The 25,765-nt window shown below is 38.3% G+C and overlaps 1 protein-coding gene and 1 pseudogene across 2 annotated transcripts in view; one reads left to right on the top strand and one right to left on the bottom strand.

Moving 5' to 3' along the window:
• Window positions 1-25,765, top strand: part of SIK3 (SIK family kinase 3) — a 248,463-nt gene that overhangs the window by 49,044 nt on the left and 173,654 nt on the right.
• LOC100738817 lies at window positions 23,846-24,681 on the bottom strand (annotated as a pseudogene). The gene has a single exon (XR_135305.4). The product of XR_135305.4 is annotated as a 60S ribosomal protein L23a pseudogene (transcript).

Below are 25,765 nucleotides of genomic sequence, written 5' to 3'. Positions count from 1 at the left end.
CTTTGGAAAACAATTTGGCAGTTTCTTAAATAGTTAAACATAGAGTTACCATATGACCAAGCAATTCTACTCCTGTGAATATACTGGAGAAATCTGAAACATATGTTCACATGAAAACATGTACACAAATGTTCATAGCAGCATTGTTCATAATAGCAAAAAGTAGAAAGAACCCGAATGCCCATCACCTGATTAGTGGACAGATAAAATGGGGTATTTCCATATTATGGAATATATTTCAGCCAATAAAAAGTAATGAAGTACTGATAACACAACAACGTGGATGAAGCTCGAAAACATTTTGCTAAGTGAAAGAAGCCAGGCACAAAAGGCCATGAATTATGTGATTCTACTTATATGAAATGTCCAGAATAGGCAAATCTATAGAGACAGAAGGTAGTTTAGTGATTGCCAGGAGATACAGGGGGATGAGAGAGGAGGGAATGGAGAGTGTCTGCTAATAGATATAGAACTTCTTTGGGGGGTGATGAAAATACTCTGAAAGTAGACAGTGATGATAGCTGCACAATTTTCTGAATATACTAAAAACCATTGGATCATATATTTTAAAAGGATGAATTTTGTAATATGTGACCTGTATCTCAAAAGAATGTATTCCTAACTTCTTATTAAATTGAGTTGTGGTTTGGGGCTGTACCTGTTTTGCCTGATGTGATGGAACATGCATAAGGGTTACTTATGGAGTTCCTGTCGTGGCGCAGTGGTTAATGAATCCGACTAGGAACCATGAGGTTGCGGGTTCGATCCCTGCCCTTGCTCAGTGGGTTAACGATCCGGCATTGCCGAGAGCTGTGGTGTAGGTTGCAGACGCGGCTTGGATCCTGAGTTGCTGTGGCTCTGGCGTAGGCCGGTGGCTACAGCTCCGATTCAACCCCTAGCCTGGGAACCTCCATATGCCGCGGGAGCGGCCCAAGAAATAGCAACAACAACAAAAGACAAAACGACAAAAATAAATAAATAAATAAATTAAAAATAAAGGTTACTTTTATATATATATATATATATATATATATATATATTTTTTTTTTTTTTTTGTCTTTTTGCCATTTCTTGGGCCACACTTGCAGCATGTGGAGGTTCCCAGGCTAGGGGTCGAATCGGAGCCGTAGCCGCCGGCCTACACCAGAGCCATAGCAACTCGGGATCCGAGCCACATCTGCGACCTACACCACAGCTCACGGCAACTCGGGATCCTTAACCCACTGAGCAAGGCCAGGGATCAAACCCGCAACCTCATGGTTCCTAGTCAGATTTGCTAACCACTGAGCCGTGACGGGAACTCCCAGGTTACTTATATTTTGAGCTCCAAGTGAGGCAAAAGATTAGTGGGAGAAGGAAGTGACTTTGTCACACTTAAGCCTGGTAGCTACTCAGTGCCCTGTAACCCTAGTGGGCAGAGAAGATGTAAAAGCAGATCAGATAAGGATGGAATTACCACCTCTTAGATTCCAGACAAATTTATTAACAGAGAGAAATCAAGAAGTATTTTAAACAAAGAAGGTTCTGACCTGTTAAGTTCAGTAGGCTAAAGTTCTTGTCATTCTGTCTTGGATGCTTGCCTCATAGATCTTGAGAAATCTGTCTTATAATGAAATATAAGAAAAGTTTAAATAGGATTTATATCTGTAGAATTAAAAAGTATTTTTATTAATTTAAGAAAGTAAGTCAATTTGGTTTTCATAAAAATGTCAAAAATTTTCATCAATGACATAATTATTTCTTTCATATTTGCATGATAAACCTAGTTTTTCTCAATGATAATCTCTGTGTTTGTGGTGTAAAAGTCACAATACGTATAGAAGTATACGAAGATGGTAGCTCTCTTGATCAATTATTCTTTGGCAGACTGAGCTATATGTACATTTTAAAAATAAATCATATTGCCATATCTGAATAAGACTAGTCTTATTTAAGTAAGTGTACAAGAAATAGGGGAAGACTTACCTAATGGCATGTAACATACATAGAATGGTTTCCTATCTGGCATGGTTGTCATTTTATTGAATTCTAATAAACGAACCCAGCTGGGTGCTTTAGAGCAGTGATTTTCAAATGTCTGAAGGTATCTAGGCTCAATTGTTTTGAGAGTTCTCAACCTCCATTTATACTGTTTCTTGAAATTGATTCTTCTGAAGATAACACTGGCGTAATCCTGACTCTATTTTCCTACTCTCCCTTTAGTTCTGACTGTTTACGGTTGACAAAAGAAAAGGCCATACCTTTCACTCATCTTGAATCTCATAGTTGTACATTCTTCTGAGGTATAAGATCCTTCAGGGGAGTTCCCATTGTGGCTCAGTGGTAATGAACCCAACTAGTATTTATGACTGGACTTGGATTTGATCCCTGGCCCCGCTCAGTGGGTTAAGGATCTGGTGTTGCCTTGAGCTGTGGTGTAGGTCGCAGATGCCACTCAGATCCCAAGTTGCTGTGGCCGTGGTGTAGGCCAGCAGTTGCAGCTCCAGCTCCAATCGAATCCCTAGCCTGGGAACTTCTATATTGCCACAGCGCGGCCCTAAAAAAAAAGTCGTCCAGGGTTCCGACAAAGGGATAGTTGAGATGCTGGTATCCAGTGTGAAACTTCCCTTTATCAAGGTATATGCTTTTCTTCATATATCTTATTAAGATCTATATCTCCAAAAAAAGGAAATTACTTTTTATGGTTACTTATTACAATTTTTAATATATTTGCATTGTTCACCAGTTATAGCTACTAATAACAGTAACAGGATCTCAATCCAAAATAAATAATTTAAATAAATAAAAAATAGTACTCATATTTTTGTCACAGCAAAATATGGTCAAAGAAATTAAAATATTGTGGACGAAGAAGAATAGAAATATAATTCCAAGGAGAAAAAGAAATAATATAATGTTTCATTAAGGAAATTAAGATTCTCTTATAGTTTTATTTTTTTAATTAAAAAAATTTTTCTCTTACAGTTTTAAAATGGAGGATGGTGGGTATCAAATTGCTCAGGTGTTTAGATTTCATTATATGTATTAAATTAGTGGTGTATTTTTTTTTTAAGATGTCAGTTTTAAATTGGCTTATGTTGATCCATAAAGAGAAATACAGTCTTTGCTATGATTTAAACTTTTGATAAAAAATTTTCAGTATCAACTTAAAAACATTCAAGGAAAGACCTTTCTTCCCCTCCCCTCAATTTTATTTTAAGGGATATATGAGCAAAATTTTTTGAAGATAATGCTCCAAAAGATACAGAGATTAAGAAGAAATAATTTCTGCCCTCAAGAAGCCTTTTTGTTGAAGGATGAATTGGGGACATATACCTATCATTTGGCTTAAATAAAACCTTTATTTGGTTGTGTTTTGCTGCTTATTTAATATGGGCATTGTGCCTCAGTGTTGCATAATGCTTGTTAAAATGACCCTTGGATAGTGATTTAGCTCATACGTGCTCTGTTTCCACATAGGCTATTGTGCAGAACAGAGAGAGATTGTATCTTTTAGAAGACAGATGGATAGGAAAAGTGCCCACTGCACTTAGCACTGATGAATAGTAGGGCTGTCTCTCAATTGTCTAGTTTCCGTGGTCATAAAGAACATGAGACTAGAGTCAGGAGACTCCAGTCCTTGTCCTGACTCTACTCTAGGCCATGTGACCTTGGCCAAATCACCTAACACACTTGAACCTTGTATAAAAGAAGTGTTTTGTTTTGTTTTGTTTTTTTAGGGCTGCACCTGTGGCACATGGAGGTTCCCAGGCTAGGGATCTAATTGGAGCTACAGCTGCTGGTCTACACCACAGCCACAGCCACAGCAACACCAGATCCGAGCCGTGTCTGTGACCTGCACCACAGCTCACGCTCCTTAACCCACTGAATGAGGCCAGGGATCGAACCCACAACCTCATGGTTCCTAGTTGGGTTCGTTTCTGCTGCGCCATGACAGGAACTCCCAAGAGTTTTAAATTGGATGATTATCTCTGAAATTAGAATCCATCAGTTTGATACATAGGTTTTTACACGGTGCCTTAGTTTTGGAACCAGTATCTATAGCAAACTTTAAGAAATAGGTGCCAAAATAATGGAGCCAACCGATTACTTGCTTCAGTGTTATAGAGAAGAATAGCCTACTGCTTGTTATTTATCTGAAGGATTATTAAGACAGTCTGTTGTATAGCCTGTCATAAGTGTTGTGGGTCTAACCACTGCTTTTTTTATTTAGGGGAGAAAAAGGGAGAATTTCCCCTACTTTGTTGAGAATTAAAACAAATTTTACACAGGATTAGTAACTGAGAATCCCAATTTCACCTTCATGCCATTGCCTTTGGTGAAAGCCACATTTTTGTAATATTCTAACAGAATATTAAAATGGATTATGGATTACAGACAGCTCCAGGCTTTGCTCTTTATAGGTTAGAGACGGAAACCAATAGAGCAGCTACTGTTCACTCTTGTCAGTGACTGGGCCTCTTAGGTTCTTTATGGAACTAATGTGAAACTCTCTGGAACAGTTCCATTAGAGTGGCTTTCCTGGGGGCTTATGAGGCTTATATTCTGAAACCGATACTCTTGTAGTACAAGAATAACTACAAACTGGTATGGAATTAGGAGGCCGTAGAGGGGATATGCCATATGCAGCTCTTATTCTCCAAAGTTCCTTGGCTGGTGAACAGAGATTTTTTCCCACCAGTAAGCAGATATTTGGTTAAATATGGACAAATCCTCCCTAAACAGCTTTTGGAATAGAAAACTCTGCTTCTGTTTTGTGCTTTCAGTGGCTGAGAAGAGTAGTGAAGTGTGCAGAATTAACTTGTGTTAGTTTAACATATACGAATATTATCTATTTAACTCCCGTCTTTTTTTTTTTTTTTTTTTTTTGTCTTTTTGCTATTTCTTTGGGCCGCTCCTGCGGCATATGGAGGTTCCCAGGCTAGGGGTCGAATCAGAGCTGTAGCCACTGGCCTACGCCAGAGCCACAGCAACGCGGGATCCGAGCCGCGTCTGCAACCTACACCACAGCTCACGGCAACGCCGGATCGTTAACCCACTGAGCAAGGGCAGGGACCGAACCCGCAACCTCATGGTTCCTAGTCGGATTCGTTAACCACTGCGCCATGATGGGAACTCCTAACTCCTGTCTTTATCTCTTATATTGTTCTTGAACGTTGTCTCCATTGTTTGTGTTCAGGAAAGATGATTGAATAAATTTTTGTGGCTGATTTGCAGATGTTATAGTCTTTTGTTTATTAGCCTCAATACTGAATAGTTTGACTGATTTGCCTCAGTTGGGTAGATATTTAGATTGAACACTTAAAGTTTTTAACTTTTTTTTTTTGCTCTTTTAGGGCCGCATGTGTGGTATATGGAAGTTCCCAGGCTGGGGTTGAATCAGAGCTGCAGCTGCCAGCCTACACCACAGCAACACAGGATCCTAGTCACATCTGTGACCTACACCACAGCTCACGGTAACGCAGGATCCTTAACCCACTGAGCAAGGCCAGGGATCAGACCCTCATCCTCATGGATACTAGTCAGGTTCGGTTACTGCTGAGCCATAACAGGAACTCCACCTTTTTTTTTTTTTTTTTTTTTTGGCAGCACAAAATGTGGGGTGAAGAGGTCTGTCTTTAAAGTGACCAGGCTCGATCCTCATTGCCTTTTGATGCTGAAGAGGGAAACAGTATTATTTGGCAGAATATATTGTGTTTTGTATCATCACACCTCTAAGTCAGCAGTTTACTTTTTGTTTAGTAGTATGTCTTAGCTTGCCTGAATGAGTCATAATTAAAATATAGTCACTGGACTCATAATCTTGTCCAAACAGGATTATAGTATAGAGATATACTGTTCCTTGCCATGTGCAGAATTAGAATGATACAGGTCTGCTGTGATTACTGAGATAGGTTTTTATAAATACTAAATTATTTTGGAAGGATTTTAATAGGTTTCTTTGTAACCTACCCCAGAGAAAAAATTCTGGAAAGTGAAAATAAACAGAAAAGCGAGTAAAAATACTGATGATTCAAATTGAAATCTGAAAATCTCTTTCATCTACTTGAATTTTTATATTTATTATATAAAAATTAAATGATTATTTTGTTTCCTTTGAAAAGATTCAAGGAACAAAACAATTTTTAAAAGTTTTGGAAGTTCCTGTCGTGGCACTGCGGAAACGAATCCGACTAGGAACCATGAGGTTGTGGGTTCCATTTCTGGCCTCGCTCAGTGGGTTAAGGATCTGGCGTTAAAGATCTGTGGTGTGGCGTTACCATGAGCTGTGGTGTAGGTCGCAGATGTGGTTTGGATCTGGCATGCTGTAGCTGTGGCGTAGGCTGGTAGCTACAGCTCTGATTGGACCCCTAGTCTGAGAACCTCCATATGCCGCAGGTGCGGCCCTAGAAAAGACAAAAAAGACATAAATAAATAAAAAGTTTTGATGTTCCTTTGTTCATTGACAGAAACATTGTCAAGAACACCAGCTCAGGGCATGTAGCTTCTGATCCATGTCAATAAATAATATTGCTAAGATTTGCTATGGTCATTTAACATAGGTATTGTATGGAGCTAGAACTGGGCTGGGGCAATAGCCTTCAAGTCAGTAAACACAAGTTAAGAAGTTAAGGAAGTTTCCTGGTGGCTCAGAAGTTTAAGGATCTGGCATTGTCAGTTAAGCAGCTCTGGTTGCTGCTATGGTGCAGATTCCACCCTTGGTCCAGGAATTTCGGCATGTGCAGGTATGGCCAAAAAAAAAAAAGTTATGTACCAGTCACTGCATTAAATACTGAAGACACAAAGGTGAATAAAATATTATTTATTCTGGGTTTTGTTCAACAGAGGATTTGAAGTGCTGACAGGAAGTAAATATAATGATACTGTAGATTATAATTTAAGTTCCAAACCCAAGGAAGATAGGAATTAGATTTGGAGGCCAAAATATGGTTGAAATATAAGACATGGGCACTGTGGCTGAGAAGCTCAGTTTAATGTTCATCCCAGTAGCAGTATGAGACAGAAGCTAAGCTTTGTTTTGTTCAAGCTGTGTTAAGGCATGACTAGTATATTTAGCAGAACTATGAAGAATTCAGGCTTTTGGGGGGAACTCCCACAAAAATGTCATCTGGAGTTGGTTTTGTAAGTGGTAGTGTTTTTACTGCTTAGTTACGAGAATTGAATATCAGATGATTTCAGTATTAAGATTATATTTAAACTTCACGGTGTTGGGGAGACAGTTTTAGGTACCCAGGCTGAGGAGCTGAGGATTGAAGTTTCACTTTATTGTTATATGGTAATGGGTTTTTGTCTACATGATAAATAGGGTTTAATATTGAGATGGAAAAAGCAGAAGAAGTAAATTGTAGTTTAGAAATTGCTCTTTTTTTTTTTTAAGTAAACTTTCCCTTTCTTTAGTTTCTAGAGTTGTTTCTTGGCATCTTGATGGGGCAGGATGTGATGCTTTTTGCTGAATCAAAAACTACTACTGTTTCTCCGGTTTCACAGCTTAAAGAAACTCTGATCAAGTAGTTTGTAATTTGAATATAGAGTCTGTTTTGGGGACTCTTGTGGGTACATCTTGGTTTTAAAAGGGAAAAAATGATGTCCTGTTCTAAAGGGACGTATAAACACAATTTTGACAGTAGCTTTAGTTTTCATTGGTTCAACAGATATCATTGTTGCACAATACATAATCTTCCACTATGGTAACTAATGAGATACAAAACTGCATAATTACACCAACAGTTATTTTCCTTATAGAATTTGGCAGCTACTAAGTAAACAGGTTTTTTTACTTATCTTAATTAGCTTATTATGTTCCATCATTGAATGAGTCTTATATTTTCCTTCATGCTGTTGCACTCCACATTTTTTGTTGAACAGAGACAGATATTAATTATTTTAAAATGCTTGCTCTTAAAGCATTTTGGACAGTTGGCTTTCTTTAATTAACAATGGATAACCGTATTTAGATGAAATCCAACTCAGGAAGAAATCATAATGAAATACATACTTAGTGAAAACATTCAGTTAGGGTGGAGGAAAACCTTCTGGAAGGTAAAATATTTCAAGGTTGTTTTGAAGTTTATCCTTGTTGTTTTTATTCATCCTTATGTGTGTTAACTGTACAAATGTTCCTGGTTGTGGTACTGATATTTTGGGAAGGGCCTGTGTTGTGTCTCAGGCACTTCTGAGGCAGGAACTGACTTTTAAAACCCAGATTCATAGATGTGCAACAAGACACCCTCCAGCCTTCAAGACCATCTGTGGTTCTTTTCTTACCTGTAAGTTGTGTTTGCTAGTATATTCCCTCACATTTCAGCCCATAGAACCTAAAGAAGGCAAATGGGAACTAAAGAGTCTGTCTGTAAATCAGCTTCATTTCAGGAGGTTGGAAATAGCTGTGAGAGTACTGTGGGTTTAGTCGGAAGGAGTGCTTTGGAGGATGGGGAGTGTCCACTAGGGTCAGAATGGGGAAACTGCACCATGTGCTCCTCCTGTCTGTCATCTTGCTGCCACCTACATCATACACATTCTGTGATCATAATGAGAGCGTGAAGGCTCAAGACAGTAATTTCAACAGGGACCTGGGAGAAATAAAGAGGACAGGTATATTGCACAAAAGTGGGCCAGTAAAAGGAAAATCACATATGGAAGAATAGAAAATGGTAAATTGAAAGATTAAAAAGATATGAGAGTAGGGATAAAGAGGCTCTCCTACTTTTTTTTTTTTTTTGGAAAGGAAATACATCTGTGAAAATGTTGGGCCGCTTTGGGCAAGGAAATTAGAAGTTAATTCAAGTGTTATTTTTGTTGGAGTGTAGTCTTAGAATTTTTGTTGTTCTCAAGGTAGGAAAAAAAATTTTATAGTATTCCTCTTAGGATAAAGCAAAATAAGGGAGGAGTTTCCTGATGGCTCAGTGGGTTAAGGATCCAGCATAGCCATTGCTGTGGGTCAGGTCACTGCTGTGGTAAGGGTTTGATCCCTGGCCCAGGAATTTCTTCATGTTGCAGGTGTGGCCAAAAGGAAAAAAAAAAAAAAAAAAAAAAAAAAAAAGGGAGACTCCCAGAGTAGTCTGTGATCTTAGAAGAATTAAAAGAAAAATGTTTATAGGGCTGCAAGGTATCTCCTTTCTCAGGTTATCACACCCCATTTCCCCAGATATTTAGTATCAAAATTTTTGAAAATGAGTTCTGTAGAACACTAGTGTCACTCAGCACTTAAATATATGTTCTAGAAGAAAAAGAATCATTAGGTAGGTTTGGGGACTGGTAGGGTTCCAAAACAGAACAGTAAAATAGTGAACAAAAGTAGTCAGTTTCTTTACTATAGGCCATTTGAGACCTCTTTAAAAAATTTTTTTTTTCATTTTTTAAAAATTTTATTGGAGTATATAGTTAGCTTACAGTGTTGTGTTAGTTTCAGGCAAAGTGATTCAGTTATACATATACATATATCCATTCTTTTTCAGATTCTTTTCCCATATAGGTTATTACAGAATATTGAGTAGATTTCCCTGTGCTATACAGTAGGTCCTTGTTAGTTATCTGTTTTATATATAGTAGTGGTTATATGTTAATCCCAAACTCCTAATTATCCCCTCCATTTCCCCTTTGGTAGTCTTAAGTTTGGCTTCTAAATCTTTGAGCCTCTGTTTTGTAAGTTCTTTTGTATTTTTTAAAAATTAAATTCCACGTATTAGTGATCTCATAAGATATTTATCTTTCTCTGTATGACTTACTTGGGATACTTGGGATGATAATTTCTTGGTCCATTTGTGTTGTTGCAAATGGCATTAGTTCTTTTTTATGGCTGAATAATATATTGTGTATATATATATATACACACACACATCTTCTTCCCCCAGTTCTCTGTTGATGGACATTTAGGTTGCTTCCAGGTCTTGGCTGTTGTGAGTAGTACTGCAGTGAACATAGGGGTGCATGTATCTTTTCGAATTACGGTTTTCTCTGGATACTTGCACAGCCATGTGATTGCTGGATCATATGGTAGTTCTACATTTAGTTTTTAAAGTAACCTCCATACTGTTCTCCATAGTGATTGCACCAGCTTACATTCACACCAACAGTATAGGAAGGTTCCCGTGTTTCTACATCCTTTATCATTTATTGCTTTTAGACTTTTTGATGATGGCCATTCTGACTGGTGTGAGGTTGCTTTTTGGCCATCAGTCTGTCTTCTTTGGATGAGTGCTCTTAAAATACCAGTGTGCTTTGTGAATCCCTGAAGAAACACCCCATTGGAGCATGGGTGGAGCATGTAGCTTTTCTTAAATTTAGTTGGCCACAATACAGTGTGAGAAAAGCTGGTATATATAATTGTATTACCTGTAAGCCTGGGTTTCTGTCATTCCTTCGACTTGCTTTGCTATTCTCCCCCATCTTTGCCTCCTCCCAGATTGGGGCAGTTCTCTGCTCTGTCAGTTCTATGTGTGTATTCTACTTGGGGGGGGGGATATTAACACTAGTTTACATTTAAAAATATATAGGAAGTCCTGCTGTGGCACAATGGGTTACTGATCCAGCTTGTCTGTATGGAGGTGTGCTGGTTCCATCCCCGGTCCATCACAGTGGGTTAAGGATCCAGGGTTGCTGCAGCTGTGGTTGGCTCCCTGGTCTGGGAACCTCCATATGCTGTAGGTGAGGGTAAAAAAAATTAAAAATTAAAAAAAAATGTAATAGTATTTGTACTCATTATTTGAACTTTTAGGTTTCTTGATAATCGGACCCAATCTTATCTACATTTTCAGGTTTATTCACAACTACTCTCCCTTGATACTTCTTCATTGGAGCTCAATTTCTTTACTATTCCATGATTATATTCAGTACTTGGAGTATTCTCTACCTTTATATTAAGGTCTAGCTGAAGTGCTCCCTTTTCCTCAAGACCTCCCCTGATCTCTTTAGCTAGAAGTAATCTCTCCTTCCTCAGGACATCTATAGATTTACTTACTAACACTTGTTACAGGTTGATTTGTTAGGTTATTTATTCATGTGTCTTAGATTGCAAGCTCAAGAAGGGAGGGCATATCCTGCCATATCACCCATAGCTCCTAGTTTAGCTATGCCCCCCCCCCAACAGTAGTAATGCAGGCTAAGGTTTATTGTTTACCAAGGGCCAAGCACTGTTCTCATCTATTCTGTGATTAACTTTACCACAGTCCTGTAGGTATCCCCCATTTTATACATGAGGAAACTAAGGGAGTGAGAGGTAGCGTAAATTATGCTAAGTCACACCGCATATTAAGTTAGTGTTGAAGCCAGGATTTAACCTAAGCAGTTTCATGTTGTTAATCATACATAGCAATGCTTCCTATAGTAGGTGCTCAGTGAGTATTTGAATGAATGAGTGAATGAGCAAGGAAGGCTTTGGAAAAGAGGCCCATCAGTTGTGTTTCAAGGTTGTTAGTTACTTTCCTTTTCATCTTTTCGAAGTTGACATTTATCTAGCCGTGTTAAGAAGTGCTAAATGACTAAGAACAATTAGAAGAGTTCAGGTGGGTAGAGGGCGTGGTAGAGATGAGTGTGTGGGGACTTGCAGGTTGTCATGAATAACCAAGAATATTTACTGCTAGGCTAGAAACTGCTGCTGTCCTTGAGTAGAGAGTAGTGGAGAGTCCGGGTGTTGGAGTCTGAGGACCTGTATGGGGGTTCACCTTCCTCAATTATTAGCAGTTTAGCAAGTTTCTTAACTCTTCTAAACCTTGGTTTTCTCCTCTGTAAATTAACAGTAACTACTTCGTTAGTGTCTTTGTGAGAATTACATCAAATAATCACTGAAAGCACTTAGCGTGCTGCCTAGTACCAATGTCAGTAAGTGCTCAACTGATGTTACTTACAGAACAGGAAGTTTTGCTTAATGTAAAACTAGCTGCTTATCTCTTAAAAAAAAAATGCCCTTTGAACTTAGACATTCACAGTGTATTTTTTATTTATTTTTTGTCTTTCTACCATTTCTTGGGCCACTCTCGCGGCGTATGGAGGTTCCCAGGCTAGCTGTCAAATCAGAGTCACAGCCGCAGGCCTGCGCCACAGCCACAGCAATGCGGGATCCGAGTGGAGTCTGCAACCTACACCACAGCTCAGGGCAACACCGGATTCCTGGATCCTTAACCCACATGAGCGAGGCCAGGGATCGAACCCGAAACCTTATGGTTCCTAGTCGGATTCGTTAACCACTGAGCCATGACGGGAACTCCCTAGACCTTCACATTTTAATCAAAGTATTTAAATCTGTTTTTTATGATTTTTCTTTTTTTTTTCTTCTCTGCTTCACATTATTTTCTAATTTGGGACAGATGGTAGTTGAACATTCAGATTACTTGTTCTCTATTTCATGGCAAATAGAGTGAGCATTAGACTAAGAGCTCAAAGCACCCTAGGTCCCAACATTTTTCTTATTCAGTCAGTTCACTTTCTGTAGGTAATGTTGGCTGTGTTAGCCATTGATCAGAGATTTTCAGTGATTTTCACTGCCTCTTTTGACAAAATTTCATGCCTTACCATGTTTTGTAGTATTTTGAAATAATTACACAATTGTTTTATTTTTAAATAAATAAAAATTAGCAAAATTAAGCTATTATCTGAGATGAGGAAACATTTCTATTTATGATGTACGGTAAGAATCCTTGTGTATGTTGCATGTACAAACATCGTACATTAATGGCAAGCTTGTCTTAAACTGAGCTTGTTCTGAATATTTTCTCATTGTTGAGCTTTATTTTTGGTGTTTAGAGTATGAAGACAATTTTTTTTTATTTATCAAATAAGGTTCCTTTTATTATGCTTTTATTTTTTGGGTCATTTTAGGGCCGCACCTGAGGCGAATGAAGGTTCCCAGGCTAGGGGTCGGATCAGAGCTGCAGCTGCCGGCCTATACAGCCCACAGCCACAGCATTGCAGGGTCTGAGCTGAATCTTCAACCTACACCACAGCTCTGGGCAACGATGGATCCTTAACCCACTGAGCAAGGCCAGGGATCCTCATCCTCATTGGATACTAGTCGGGTTCGTTAACTGCTGAGCCATGATGGGAATTCTGTGCTTTTTCTTTTAAATTGCACCCTCATAAGTAAGATTCCCACCTTCCTGTGCTAAAAATTGCCATAATCTCCATGCAGAGCCGCGGTGATTCTGATCTGAGAGGTCCTGCTTGAACGTGTGGGATAGGTATTTCAAAGAATCTTGGCTTTGATTCATATATAGGGAAGAAACACGAGGTTATTAGCAAAGATAGGAGGGGTGGGGAGTCATTGCAAATAAAGAATCTTGTAGTAATTTATTCTAGACTGGAGCCAGGGGTGTGTTGATTCGGCTGTAAATTATTAAAATTTGTATTCTCTGAAATTTTCTTTGAGTGGTTCTTTGTTTAGTTGAGCAGGTTCAGATGAGGCTGAGAAAACAGGAAGATTGTGTTTGGAAGGGGAAAAGGTTGTCTTTAGACCAAGCCAGGTTAATAATCTTATAAGAGTCCCCAGACAGGATGTTTCTGTTTTTAAAAATATTGTCTGATGTGTAAATGCACATATCTCATGTAAATTATTCCGGCTAAGGTTTCTGCTTTCTTTTGATTCAGAAATAAGACAAAACAGAACACACAACAAAAAAGAAATCATAAAACTTTTTAGAACTTCTTAAGTGGTTTGATTCCTTTATGCATTCAGCATTTGAAAAACCATGTGAAAACAGAGGAAAGGTATTTAGCATAGGAATTAACTTGTTTCTTGGCAAGGAAACCAGGCAGCCTTTGAATCACAGGCTCTGTGGTGGTTCTGTTGTTTTGCATGCTTTTTTTTTTTTTTTTTTTTTTGCATTTGCTTTGATTGTCATCTCTTTTGCAATTTCTGCCTTGGAAGATGTCTCTTTATCTAGGGCAATTACCCTAGTGACACAAGAGGCAAGTTCAAAGCAAGCAGTTTTATTTAACCAGATCTTCACTTACAGCTGGTACTAAGCTGAGTCACTGAGATTCGTTTTACTCAGGTTAGGTCTTTTTTTGTTGTTGTTTTTGACCATTTTTTAAAGTTTTATTGAACTATAGTTGATTTACAATGTTGTGATGATTTCTGCGTACAAAACAATGATTCAGTTATACATATACACACATCTGTTCTTTAGTTTAGGTCTTGAGGCTTGCTTGTTTTATTATTTGGGAGTGGTGGGAACCTGGAGATCAGTTACATTTCTTTTCCATCCTTATTCACATTAGTTGCTTAAGGCTGATAAAAGGTGTCAGATCCACATCCTTCCAATGTAGCCTCCTTCACCTGGACGGGAGAACAAACGCAGTGTCTGAGTGCCCTTCCTCATTCCAAGAACTTCTTCTGCCCATTACCTCGTTTAAAAAGCTGCTCAGCATTAGGGAAGCTCTCTCAGTTTATTCTGGCCCAGGTGATCCATTCCCTCCTTTGAACTCAGATAGCCTAATTGTCTCTGAGTCATGTGGCAATTAATCTTGTTTTGCTTTGTGTTATCTCTCCTAGTTGACTTTTATTGTTAATGTTAAGCTGCAAGTTTTGTTGTTAATTTATCGTTCCCTATACATTTTACAGCGACTCTTGGTTTTTCCCTGGATTTACCTTTGGGAAGTTTTCTTTGCCTCTGACATGGCAAGAGGATCCTTTAGAATATTTGATCTCTCAGAATCTTTTTACCCCTTTCAGGGCCGTGTGGTGGCCTTGATAAAAGCAGATTTCCCCCTTGCAACAGAAACAACCAAAATTCTGGGTAAAGACCGGGCATCACACAGTCAGTAGGATGAATACTTAGCTTGAATAGATTTTTGGTTTGGAGAGAAAATGATAGTATCCTTTTCTTAGCTTTAATTTTTACCACCAAATATTTTGAAGACAGAAACAAATGATGTACAGTTCTTAGCCATGGGGGCAAGTAAAAAAATATATATATATATTTAAAATTAAGATCTTGCATGACTAGTTAATATTGTATAAAACGCCTTCTAATTTTGCCCCACCCACTCTGTAACATTAGAAATGAATGACCTGGCTGATATGGTGCTCTGAGTTTCTTTTAAGGGATTTATTTCTTAATGAATTGGAAGTTTCAAATTTAAAAGGAATCTGCATATTTTTATATAGCACCCCACCTTTTGTAAGAGTTATTTTATGTTTATCATTGCCCTGTTGGAAGCTCTCTTTTACCAGAGTCATTTAATGTATTTTCCCCCACTGACTTTGGCTTGGAGGCATGTAGCAGTCCTGAAGGAACTAACCATATGTTAATACAAGTTGCCCGTGATGGCATAATGACAGTAAATATATCAGTTTTTGCTTAGGGAGAAAAGTCGGGAGTTCCTATCGTGGCTCAGTGGTTAACCAATCCGACTAGGAACCATGAGGTTGCATGTTCGATCTCTGCCCTTGCTCAGTGGATTAAGGATCCAGCGTTGCCATGAGCTGTGGTGTAGTTTGCAGATGCGGCTCGGATCCCGTGTTGCTGTGGCTCTGGCGTGGGCTGGCAGCTACAGCTCCGATTGGACCCCTAGCCTGGGAATCTCCATATGCCACGAGAGCGGCCCTAGAAAAGGCAAAAAAAAGACAAAAAAAAGAAAAAAGAAAAGTCGGACATTCTGTTTTAAAGGAACCATTCTGAGCTCTTGAGACCTTCTTTTTTTTCTTCTCTCTTACAAATCATGAGGAAAACACAAACCTTGAGTTATTTCCTAAAGTATTTCCCATGATGATTACTACCTTAGGTTTTAAGGCATTTTTTTCCCTCAGGAGCTCTGATTCTTCTGCAGTTGAGTCAGAATGCTGACCCTTGCTCACACAGGGTCAGAGTGGGCCTTCCAGAACTTTGTATGAGCCCATGAACCCATGAAGTGTCCCCACAGCGTCCACATTTCCACATTTACTTTTGTTATGGTGGTTTTTTTCCTTCTGAGGACCATTTGCAAAATATCTTCCATGTTATTCTATCTCATCTTTCAGGAAAACACAACTTGCGTTTTTTTATGTTATTATGAGAAACTATTACTTACCTAATTATTTTTGAAAAATTTATTTCCTATTTTTATCTTGTCCCAAAAGAATGGTCTTGGATTTCAGGAAAGTACAGATATATGCTATGCAGGGGGTTATGAAAAATATTTTGACTTAATTAAAAATTTAAATTGTGGTAAAATACACATAACATTGTTTTATTTTTCTCTTTTAATTTTGTATTTTTTTCTTTATTGTTTTCTCTCACTGAAACTTCTCTCATCTGGGCCTCACATGCCTTCCTCACTAGGATTATCTTGTTACAGAGAGGAAAATAATTCATTTTTTTTTTCCCACCCCCGAAACTTTTCTTTTTGAAAATAGGTTCACCTGGAAGCATTCAGTTTTGAACTTCAATGAATTAGCACTCTTAACCTGTATCAGATATCTTATTTTATTAAAATTTTTTTTTTTTTTTGCTTTTTAGGGCCATACTCACGCATATGGAGGTTCCCAGGCTAGGGGTCTAATCAGAGCTACAGCTGCCGGCCTACATCACAGCAACACCGGATCCTTAACCCACTGAGTGAGGCCAGGGATCGAACCCGAAACCTCATGGTTCCTAGTCGGATTCATTTCCACTGCGAACTCCCATATCAGATATTTTAAAAGTTGAATGTTAGACATCTTAATTGGGTTCTTTCTCAAAGGACATTTGTATAGCCAGAATTTTTGTCCTGAGTGCTTTGACTTAGTTTAACGTTTTGCAGAGGAAATCTGGAGCCCTAATGAGTGTGAAACTGGTAAATTAGTATAAATCTCTTTATAAATTTGCTAAATTTTTTAGAAAATCAGACTATGTTTGATGGTTCTAAGGAGCTCTGGGTTATTTTTGTGTTTTGTTTTGGTTGCATGGTAATAAACAAAAAATCTTGGTTTACTTAGAGAAGTCCTTGTAAATGTAACAATCTTTTTTGGGGGGAGGGGCGGGGGGGGGCTTCACCCACAGCATGCGGAGGTTCCCAGGCTGGGGATGGCCTACACCACAGCCATAGCAACTCAGGATCTGAGCTGAATCTTTGACCTATGCCACAGCTCACGGCAATGCCAGATCCTTGACACACTGAGTGAAGCCAGGAATCAAACACGAATCCTCATGGTTCCGAGTTGGGTTCGTTAATCACTGAGCCATGAAGGGAACTCCATAAATGGTAACAATTTTTAAAGAACACTTTGCCTAATAACAGTAGCACCAACAGGCGTTAATATTTTTGAACACTATAAAGCGCTAGACTCCTGATAAGAGCTTTATATGTGCTTATTTACACAACCCAATAATATAGGTAGTTACTTTTATCTCTAATTTACACATGAAAAAATTGAGACACAATGAGTTAAGGTACCTAATACAAAGTTTACAAATAGTAAATAACTGGGAGATTTGGGCTCAAATCTGGTCTGAAAACATTTCAGTTAATCTGGCTCTAGAAGTTTTTAAATGGAGCAACAGGAAATTCTAATTTCCAAGTAGAATCACTGAAATTCCTTAATGCAGACTTATTCAGTTTGGAGTGATTGGCATTGAGTAAGTTTCTTGGCTAATTTAAATATTCATTGTGTGTTTGAAAATATTGTCAATGTCATTTAAAAAAAAATCCTCATTGCCTGCCTTTGTCTTTTATTCATCCAAAATTTTATTTTATTTTATTTTGGTCTTTTGTCTTTTTAGGACCACACCCGCAGCATATGGAGGTTCCCAGACTAGGGGTCTAATCAGAATTAGAGCTGCCAGCCTACGCCACAGCCACAGCAACACCAGATCTGAGCTGAGTCTGCGACCTACAGTACAGCTCATGGCATGCTGAATCCTTAACCCACTGAGTGAGGCCAGGGATCGAACCTGCAACCCTCATGGTTCCTAGTTGGATTCATTTCCACTGCACCACAACGGGAACTCCTCACCCCAAATTTTAAAACAGATAAAAATATGTTTTGTTTCGTATGTTCAGTTCAGATTTTGTCTTAATGTTATCATTGACATTATTTGTAGTTGTATAGTTTGGTAGCATTACCATCTTGTGTGATAAAAATAATTAAAAATATTAGCAGGATATACCAGCTGGTGCAGCTGTGTTGTAATTGAGAGATACTAAAGGGGTTTCTTGGTAACAAAAAATAAAAAAGGCAAGGTTTTTGTTGGGGGGAGTAGAGAGGGCTTTATTTGAACTATTTATAATAGAACTTGCTCTTAGATAGCTAAAAAATTTCACAAAGAAGAGGTTCTGAAACTCAGTTATTATATTGTTACAAATAACTCTGTGAAGTTGAAATTTAAAGACCAGGCCTTAATAAATTGATAATTTAAGTCATGCTGGCCTCTTCTTAACAGCTGGTGCTTGTCTGTGGCGCATGCCTTTCCTTCTTAGAGTGCATTTAGGTAACAACTTTTTATAAGAGCCACTACTTCTGCAGTTTTTCCTGTCATTGTTTTATTACCACTAGTACATATCTCATTATGTTTTAGCTGATTTATTTGAGGACATACTAAGAAGTTATCTAAATATTACTTATTTTTTTCCTCCTCTTTTTCATTATTACTTGCATGAACATGTCATTTTAAGAAATTGAGATTTCCAACGTTCATGTCCCTGTCTAGTTAAGGTGTAAAGATTTCACACAATTTTAGTCTTTGAATTATTCAAGTATTGTAGATGCTTTTCTCTAGTCTCTTGTTTGCAAATAAAGGTTATAATTATATCTAAACAGTAGTGTATTCATCTGATACACTTGTTTACAGTGTTAGTTAAAGGATTAGTTAGTGTTAGTTAGTATAGGATTTAATAAGCTTTTCCTCCAGAATGTGTACTAGTTATTCATGTTCTGTGTAATAACTTATCTTGAACAATACTGTGGTATTTTCACTGTTAGATTTAAAATTTCTTTGAATACTTCTACCCCCCTCCAAGCTTTCTATTTATGCTTACTCTCCCCATGTCCCCCTCCCCCTAGTGTCATATGTTGTCAGGGATGATAAATTTGATTTGTAAGGTGTAACATCATTAAACATATCAAGGAGCTGAGATTTTTTTTTTCTTGCTGTAAAAGATGACCTCCAGTGACAAATAGCTATTACCGTATTTATTGGTATGAGATTCTTTCATTTCATATACTGTTATCAGTATGTTTGATAATGGTTGAAGAATTGGTTTCTAATACTAATTGTTCATTTGCTTTGAAGCTGATCAATGTTATTATGTCTATTTTTAGATAGTTTTCTTAAATCTCAAAATTTTAATCATAATTTGGTATGGTTTTGATATGGTTCATTGTTATGGTTTATTAATCATTTTACGTTACCTCAAACATTAAGTTATTGAAGAAATATTGAAAGCTTATAATATCCTCATAAGTATAAAAATAGGGCAAGACATACCTAAACCTTCATGTTATATGTTCACTTATTTTGTGACAGTCACGCTATGTCATCTAGAGTATGTGCTGAGACAGTGTTGCCTGACACTTAATGGAGTGCAGCATATGTTTGCTTGTATATAAGTGGATTTATACAGTCCTGAGTAAGAAGGAGAAGAATTAACAACAACAAACATCAGTGCACAACTACAGTCTTTCAATCAAGGACATATTTTAAAGAATTTCACATTCAGCACACATGCAGAAATGGCTGGAGAAGCCTTATTTTGAGTCTTGCATGAAAGCGAGTTAACCTGGTAGGTGAAATTGCTGGAGCTTGACCCTGTCAAAATTGGCATGTGACACATCTATGTACATCTTTGTTGTTGAAGTCTTAAAAATAGTTGCAATTTGGAGTTGGCTTGTGGCTCAGTGGGTTTAGGATTTGGCATTGTCACTGCACTGGCCCAGGTTGCTATAGTGGTGTGGGTTTGATCCCCGGCCTGGGAACTTCTGCATGCCGTCGTGGGGTTGTGGCAAAAAAGAAAAAAGGATAGTTATACTTTATGTAATAAATGAAAGTAATATAAATTTGCTGAAGCACTAATTTTTTTTGGACATACTTTGAAAATCACTGTCCTTAGATAATTAGTTCTAAGCCTAGTCATCATCTAAATTTAGGAAGGATAGAGTCTTCACTAATGAGGCAGAATTTTTGCCCTGAGTTAACTTGACTTAGAATGTATTTGTGTTGAGAGAAGTTGTATTTTTTTTTTTTTTTTTTGTCTTTTGTTGTTGTTGTTGTTGCTATTGCTATTTCGTTGGGCCACTCCCGCGGCATATGGAGGTTCCCAGGCTAGGGGTTGAATCGGAGCTGTAGCCACCAGCCTACGCCAGAGCCACAGCAACGCGGGATCCGAGCCGTGTCTGCAACCTACACCACAGCTCACGGCAACGCCGGATCATTAACCCACTGAGCAAGGGCAGGGACCAAACCCGTAACCTCATGGTTCCTAGTCGGATTCGTTAACCACTGCGCCACGACGGGAACTCCGGAGTTGTATTTTTATTATCAGCCAGAGCATGGGTTTTGGCTGTACAGATTAATTAATTATTTAAGAATGACTAAAGAGATGAATGCTTTAAACTTGTGCTTTATTTCTCATCCCAAGAAAAAGGATTCTTTCTTGTAAACCAGCATTAAAGGACATTGGCAAAAATGCATGGCTGCACTCAGCAATAATGGGCATGGATGGGAACTGTCTTAGCATCTGTATCAAGAGTTTGATTATCACATAAGACTGTTATGCTGAAGTCCATCCAGTGGGTCAATCTAAGTGGTGGTGTTCTTCCTGTTTAGGTTTTAGATTTTAATTTACTTATAGGGCTGAGGATTTTCTTTATCATCTGTAGAATTAAAAATATTTATCAGATATGATGAAAGATTGCTTTATGAGTAAGTGAAATCTCAGTTATATATGTATTGGTGTGTGAAAAGTAGAGAATATTTAATCATTAAAAGGCCCTTTATAAGCCTTGAAATACCCATTTTTATATGTTAATGCTTCTTTTATTGATATCAATGGTAAGATATTCCATATAGTGAGTGCTACTGGTAAATGAATCTTAGTTATAAACTCTATGGTTTAAAAAAAACATGTGGGAGTTCCTGTCATGGCTTACGGAAATGAATCTGACTAGTATCCATGAGGACTCGGGTTTGATCCTTGGCCTTGCTCATTGGGTTAAGGATCTGGATGTTGCCATGAGCTGCGGTGTAGATTGCAGACTCGGATTGGATCCTGTGTTGTTGTCACCCTGGTGTAGGCTGGCAGTTGCAGCTCTGATTCAACCCCTAACCTGGGAACTTCCATATGCCTTCGGTGCGGGCCTAAAAAGACCCCGTCCCAAAAAAAGTGGATTATAGCCCCAAATTTGAAACAATCAACAGATAAATAAGTGGTGACATATTCATACAAAGACTCTTTTATTTATTTTTTAATTTTTTTATTTTAAATTTATTTTCTGTTGTTACTTCCCCAACACACTTTTTTTTAAACCTACTGTACAGCATGGGGACCCACTTACACATACATGGATACATAATTTTTTCTTCCATTGTCATGCTGCGTTGTTAGTATCTAGACTTAGTTTTCAGTGCTACACAGCAGGATCTCATTGTAAATCCATTCCATGAGCCATAGTTTGCATCTGTTGACCAAAGACTCTTTTATGATTTCAATAAAACACATTTAAAAAGATAAGCTTGAATCTCAAAAACATTATGTTGAGTAAAAGAATTCAGACATGAAAGGCTACCTGCTGTATGATTCCGTTTATCTGAAAAGTAGAACAGGTAAAACTAAGTGATGGTTATGGAAATCAGAATAGCGGTTGCCTCTGTTGGGATGGATGGAATTAACTAGAAAAGAGTAAGAGGAACTTTTTGGAGGAATATCTTAGATCTTTTGTTTGTTTGTTTGTTTGTTGTCTTTTTAGGGTTCCACCCACGGCATATGGAGGTTCCCAGGCTAGGGTCTAATCAGAGCTGTTACTGCCACCCTACGCCAGAACCATGGCAAAGCCAATCCAAGCCGTGTCTACGACCCACACCACAGCTCATGGCAAAAGTCATAAAATGATACACTAATATGTTTGTGTTGTGTGTAATTATACCTCAATAAAAACCATTTATTTTTGTTGTTGTTGTTGTTGTTTGTTTTTGGCCATAGTGTGTGCAGTGGCTTGATGTGGCATCTCAGTTCCCAGGCCAGGGATTGAATCTAGGCCACAGTGGTGAAAGTGCTGAGTCCTACCATTTGGAATAGAAATCCTTCAAATGTGAATAATGGCAGTAGTGTCAGCAGTAGTAATAGAAATGACTAACAACTGTTGAGCTCTTAGTGCCAGACAGCAACCGAGTGAGGTATGTTTTATTAGCTCCATTTTACATTTAAGGAAACTGGGTCTTAGAGAATGTAAGTAACTTGTCTGCAGCCACAGAACAAGGACATGCTTCAATCCGAAGATATGTTTGACTCGTGAGCTTAATTATGACACTTTGCCGAATGTTTATTTAATGTATTTAATATATGTACTTTTAGAATAGAATGCATAAGTTAAATTTATATGATGACTTAGGGATATCACTATGAACATTATTTTTTGTGCTGAAGTGTATAGGACTCTTTTCCATGAATTGAATGACCTAAATGTTTTGTCAAATTCTGTTTTGTAATACTTTTGTCTCTTCCCTCTCTGCTATTCTAAGGGATTTTTTCTTCCCCAGTTCCCCTTTCTACTTTTTTCCCCTTTTAATATTCTATGGGCTGGAAAGGAAATATAATGATTTTTACGTAAACTATGATACATAAGGACCCAAGACTCTTTCTCTTCAACATAATGCATGAACTTTGGTTGCTTGAACATTTAGGGGTTTTTTGGCTGCGCATAGCCATGTTTCCCTGACCCTTCTCCTCTTTTGAATTTACCTTCTGGGTTTTGGTTGTGTTCCCATTAGAAATAGATGACACTAGGGGAGTAGAAACAGCCTTTTTTGTGTGTGTGTGATGACTAACTGCTAGTACTGAAGCATTAGGCCCATTGTTTATTTAGCAGATTGATGTGGGTCAGTCAGTTCTAGGCCTTGAAGAAATCAAACTATAGGAAACACTTCCCAAATATTGGAGCTGGGTGGGAACCTATAACTTCCATTTTGCTTGAAGTGATCAGTATTAATTGCTTTCAGTTATACTGCCATATACTGAATGAGTTCTTTTATAAAGAAAATACAGTTCTGGAGTTCCCGTCATGGCTCAGTGGTAAACGAACCCAACTGGTATCCCTGAGGACGCGGGTTCGATCCCTGGCCTTGCTCAGTGGGTTAAAGATCCGGCATTGCCGTGAGCTGTGGTGTGGGTCGCAGATGTGGCTTGGATCTGGCATTGCTGTGGCTGTGGTGTGTAGGCCAGTACCTGTAGCTCTGATTTGACCCCTAGCGTGAACACTTGAATTTGCCTCTGGTGCAGCCCTAAAAAGACAAAAAGACAAAAAGAGAGAGAAACAGTTCTGTGTTAGTAGTAGCCTGAAAATAAAATCTGAAAAATGCTTTAATTTGTGGCTTAGCCTGACTTCCAGCATAAACTATGGCTAAAAGTTTTCCATGGAAGACCTGACTTTGTATGCATTTATTATTTAATTTTATAGCATGTCTGTACACACTCACTTCCTGAAGAGAGTGTTCAATTTGAGCCTTCCCCACTTTATGATAGTCATGAGTGAGATAATATTTTAAATACTTCAGACTATTAATAGAAGATTGGTCAACAGAAAGATTCCAAAGGAATCTACAGAAAGTAGACAAGTAATTTTTATTATTATTTTTGCTCCCTCTTAAGTCTTTAGTTGTTATAATTTGAAAGAGTTATTTCTCCATTTTCATCTGGTGTCCTCCTACCAATGTGAAAAAGAGGCCCATTTTTACTATTTGGGTGAGATATATTTGAGAAGTGGGAAACAAACTATATTTCTCTATAGGTTGTAAATACAATATCCATCTTTTTTTTTTTTTTTTTGACTGCCCTGTGGCATATGGAGCTCCTGAGCTCCTGGGCCAGGGATCAGATCTAGGGCTGCAGCCATGAACTAAGTTGCAGCTGTGGCAATGGTGGATCCTTAACCCACTGTGCCGGCCTGGGGATTGAACCTGTTTCCCAGCACTCCCAAGATGCTGCTGATCCCGTTTCGTCATAGCAGGAGCTCCTCCATCATTCTTTTTGTTTTTTTTGTTTTGTTTCGTTTTTTTGTTTTTTGCATTTAGTGAAGACTTTTATATTTAGAATTAGCTAGCTGGACTCAGTTTAGATAATCCCAATTTTGTTAGTAACATCCAAAGCATCATAGTCAGAAGCTAGTTGAACATATGCCTTCTCTCCATCAGGCCTGATCAGAGTGTTGACCTTAGCCACATCAGTGTCATAGAGGTTCTTCACAGCCTGTTTAATCTGGTGCTTGTTGGCCTTGACATCCACAATGAACACAAGTGTGTTGTTGTCCTCTATCTTCTTCATGGCCGACTCAGTGGTGAGGGGGAGCTTGATGATGGCATAGTGGTCAAGATTGTTTCTCCTAGGGGTGCTCCTCTGAGGATATTTGGGCTGCCTCCTGAGTCGTAGTGTTTTGGGCCATCAGGAGGTCGGTGACATCTGGATCTTCTTTTTTTTGTGGCTGTGGACGCCTTTCAACACTGCTTTCTTGGCCTTCAAAGCCTTTGCTTTGGCTTCGGCTTTGGGAGGGCCAGGGGCTTCCTTCTTCGCCTTCTGCCCCATCTTCGTGAAAAGGCCATCATTTCTTAAATGGTAGTGTCTGTAGTCTATTATAATTCACATTAAAGGGACTGAAACTTTTGGTCTTCCCTTTTTTTTTTTTTTTTTTTTTTTTTTGCCTTTTTGCCTTTTTGCCTTTTTGCCTTTTCTAGGGCTGCTCCCACGGCATATGGAGATTCCCAGGCTAGGGGTCTAATTGGAGCTGTAGCCACCTGCCTATACCAGAGCCACAGCAATGCAGGATCCGAGCTGCGTCTGTGACCTACGCCACAGCTCACAGCAGTGCCGGATCCTTAACCCACTGAGCAAGGCCAGGGATCGAACCTGCAACGTTATGGTTCCTAGTCAGATTCGTTAACTGCTGCGCCACAACAGGAACTCCTGGTCTTCCCTTTTTAAAAAAACTGTAATGGTTTGATAAGGTAGTGATTGAATCAAATCAAGGCACAGTAGGAGTATAAGCAGTGTGTAGCATGGTCTCTGCCATTACTGTATTTCTTCTAATTGTCCTAGTTATCTAGGTTACCGGTTTAAAATAGAAAGTTATTGTCTTATCTTTATGACAGAGCTATTCAGGATAGGAAATGTCTGATAGGAAATATCCTGGTTGAATTTAATACAGCGTTGAAAGTCAAGTGTAGATGATTTACCATAGAGCAGATTGCTTAGTAGGACAGTGCATGTGTTGCCTTACGAGGTTAATAGGGTGATCTTTGGATATTATATATGAGAGAGAGAAACAGGTAATCACTTTGTTCTTGATGAGTGACAGACTCTTTTTATATATAATCTTAGGGCCCATCCTTTTGGAGCACAATTTTTTCAACTTGATGTAAAGCATTTATCAAAAACCCTATAGCTAACATTATATTTAATGATGAAAAACTGAATGCTTTCCTTCTAAGACTGGAAATAAGATAAGGATGTTGGCCTGTTCTCATTACTCTTATTCAGCATAATGCTGGGAGTTCTATTTAGTGCAATAAGGCAAAAAAAAAAAAAAGTTGTAAAAGGCATATAGGTCAGAAAGGAAGAAATATAATCTTCCTATTTACTGGTATTATTATTGTCTATGTATAGAACAATC

This window comes from Sus scrofa, chromosome 9, assembly GCF_000003025.6.
Source record: "Sus scrofa isolate TJ Tabasco breed Duroc chromosome 9, Sscrofa11.1, whole genome shotgun sequence".
Taxonomy (NCBI): Eukaryota; Metazoa; Chordata; class Mammalia; order Artiodactyla; family Suidae; genus Sus; species Sus scrofa.
This window is presented reverse-complemented; position numbering and strand designations above follow the sequence as displayed.